The sequence below is a fragment of the Salvelinus sp. IW2-2015 genome, unplaced genomic scaffold, assembly GCF_002910315.2.
Source record: "Salvelinus sp. IW2-2015 unplaced genomic scaffold, ASM291031v2 Un_scaffold2874, whole genome shotgun sequence".
NCBI lineage: Eukaryota > Metazoa > Chordata > Actinopteri > Salmoniformes > Salmonidae > Salvelinus > Salvelinus sp. IW2-2015.
The window spans coordinates 177,301-180,666 of record NW_019944174.1 but is presented as its reverse complement, the minus strand read 5'-3'; the positions used below and the strand labels follow the sequence as shown (position 1 = coordinate 180,666).

Sequence of the window (3,366 nt, the reverse complement as noted above, 5' to 3'; positions counted from 1 at the left end):
ATATTAGTTGATTCGGCCTCCAGTAGTGCTGTAGTGCTCTGTTGAGTTCATCTTCAGGAAATCACAGAGCCGTAGTGTAACGCCTCTCTCTAGAGTTGCCCGCAGTAGTGGCTCTCTCTAGAGCTGCCCGCAGTAGTGCCTCTCTCTAGAGCTGCCCGCAGTAGTGCCTCTCTCTAGAGCTGCCCGCAGTAGTGCCTCTCTCTAGGGCTGCCCGCAGTAGTGCCTCTCTCTAGAGCTGCCCGCAGTAGTGCCTCTCTCTAGAGCTGCCCGCAGTAGTGCCTCTCTCTAGAGTGGGCTCCTGAGTGGCGCAGCGGTCTAAGGCACTGCAACTCAGTGCTAGAGGCGTCACTACAGACACCCTGGTTCGAATCCAAGCTGTATCACAACTGGCCATGATTGGGAGTCCCATAGGGCGGAGCACAATTGGCCCAGTGTCGTCCGGGTTTGGCCGGTGTAGGCCGTCATTGTAAATAAGAATTTGTTCTTAACTGACTTGCCTAGCTAAATAAAGTTAAATAATGACTCTAGAGCTGCCTACAGTACTGACCTCGAGCTGCCTACAGTACTGACTCTCGAGCTGCCTACAGTAATGACTCTCGAGCTGCCTACAGTACTGACTAGAGCTGCCTACAGTACTGACTCTCGAGCTGCCTACAGTAATGACTCTCGAGCTGCCTACAGTAATGACTCTCGAGCTGCCTACAGTAATGACTCTCGAGCTGCCTACAGTACTGACTCTCAAGCTGCTACAGTACTGACTCTCGAGCTGCCTACAGTAATGACTTCTCGAGCTTGCCTACATACTGACTAGAGCTGCCTACAGTACTGACTCTCGAGCTGCCTACAGTACTGACTTCTCGGGCTGCCTACAGTAATGACTCTCGAGCTGCCTACAGTAATGACTCTCGAGCTGCCTACAGTACTGACTAGAGTTGCCTACAGTAATGACTCTCGAGCTGCCTACAGTAATGACTGGGGCCTTTCTAAATTGGATGTTTTGCACAGAATGATTATTATTATTAGGCTAATAAAGAAAATAATGTTCCGGTGGGTTAGAAATGTTTGTGCCGACTCTGGTCCCAGTCCGCCCCGTTGGTCCCAGTCCGCCCCTGGTCCCAGGCCGCCCCCTGCCAGACCAGCTGTTTAAATGTTACAGAATGACTTTCTATGGCCAACTACACTAGAGGATATATTCTCTCAGATTGTCATCATTTATAATATCCACTTTAGATTATCATAAAACCACTGCAGCATAATCTCAGATTGACAAATTCAGAAACGGACAATCTGGATTATAGCTGTGTAGTCAGAATTTATTCCAGTCAAATTAGCAAAAAGGAGCAAAAGGAGGGAAAGTAATTTTACGAAAAATTGCGGCAAATATGGGCTGGTAACGTTTGCCATTGCTAACGAGATCGTACTGTGAAAAAGACAGGTGACCACCGTTGTGGCTCAGTTGTTTTGGCTTGCGTGCCATACCTATAGGGCACAGAAAAAGGACATCTTTGTACAGAAAACAGAACCATAAAAGGAACATGGCATTTGCTTCAGTTAGCAAGTTGATAGTGTAGAATTGACCTTTACTATAATCTTGATATGTTGTTTGTTTTTACACGTAAAGGGATGCTGTGTCACTTTGTCATGTCATCGTTTAAAACAGCACAAAATATATATACTGTCAATTCAGTATTTTATTTGTTGGAAGAAACAGCGAATGTGAACTTTTTCTTAACTTCAAAAGTTTAGGAGTTTATGAGAATTCAACGTGAAAGTTTAAATATAATTAAATATGAGAAAGTGATACTGTGTGTGTGGTTTGATTTGAGCACTGAAAACTCATTACATTTTGTCTTACCCAACCCCCCCCCCCAGACACACACATACATTGAGGCAATGGGTCAGCCACAGTGCAGCCTCCCTGCAGCGGTTTGAAAGCCAAGTGCCTTGCTCAAGGGCACAATGGCAGCCAGTGGRGAAGAGGCCAGCAGCCCTACGGTTGTCAGTTCAGCTCCCACTTCATCGCCTGGCTCAGGGCTTGAACCAAGAACCTTCCGGGCTACTGTTCCACCACTCAAACCGTGGCTACATACCTCTTGTAACACAGTAGGACCTCACAGACGCAAACACATCTGGAATGAAGGTTGTTTGAAATACTGATATGTTTGAAACTTTGAAATATTTTGTATCTTTGAGGTTTGTACTGTATGTGGTCAACATGAAAACAGACATCACAGAAGACTCTCCATGGCGCAGCCCATATGACCACTCACATGAGACTCTCCTGGTTGTTTTGTGTGTGTGTGAAACTTTTATTGTTTCTTCAGTTTATTTAATAAAATAAGCAACAGTGCTAACATACAGGAAGACATTACAGTATAAAATGAGAAGCAAAGCTCGACTGGTGCATGAATTCTACCATTGAAAGGATGAAGAAAAAACAACTAAAAATACTCAAATTGAAGATCAAGAATTATTATTATATATATATTTTTTTATAAACGCAAGATAAAGCTATCCTGTATTCTAATAATGGAATAAACAACTATGGATCTCCTAAAAGTCAACAGGTAGAATGAGTAGTCTTCGTGACTTTGTTTTTCGAGAAACGGGTTAAGCATATTCACAGTCTGCAGACCTAGAGGAAGAAAGAAAACCGATTGAAAAATATTCCACAAAGATTTAAAAAAAAAAGGCAATCTGTAATTGCTACATCCATCCAATGAACTTTTCAATTAAATGATCTTACAAGAACATAATATATCTTCCTTTGACTAGGTAAAGATAATAGACATCTCGTCAACGGATTAAAACAGTGCTTTTCTGTTCARCCAACAGAGTAGTTACATGCGTGCTTTCACATAGAACCGGGTTTCCCCCCCCAAATTACATTCAGCCATGGGCTGGTTTTTCTTTGAGCGGATGSTCAACAGATATAGTATGACGAAAAACAGAATGATTTTAAACCTCGATTACCTTGGGATACGATCACATACATTTAAGTTAAATAAGTGTTCATTCAGTATTGTGTAATGTCATATTACAATTTCGTAATAATAAATAAAATCGCCCATATCGGTCCTGGCTTTTTTTTGGTCCTGCAATAATCGGTGCATCGGCTGTTGATAAATCCATAATCGGTCGACCTCTACATTCAACCACAAGACCAGGTGGTTTTTCCAATGCCTCGCAGAGAAGGGCACCTATTGGTAGATGGGTAAAAACTAAAATTAAACAGACACTAGAACCTTTCCCTTTGGAGCATAGTATATATTAATAATTACACTTTGAGGTGCTGCATTCAATATCCCAGTTCACTACAAAATACAGCGTACTTCCTAACTCAGTTGCGGAGAGGGAAGGAAACCA

At 42.7% G+C, this 3,366-nt stretch overlaps 1 protein-coding gene across 1 annotated transcript in view; it reads right to left on the bottom strand.

The window, feature by feature from the left end:
* Positions 1–2,285: 2,285 nt before the first annotated feature.
* The window catches only part of LOC112074910 (YLP motif-containing protein 1), a 34,486-nt gene continuing 33,405 nt past the window's right edge, over positions 2,286–3,366 (bottom strand). The window contains exon 11 of the mRNA XM_024141988.2: positions 2,286–2,635. The gene's annotated coding sequence lies outside the window, so the exon portion shown is untranslated. The remainder of the gene's footprint in view (positions 2,636–3,366) is intronic.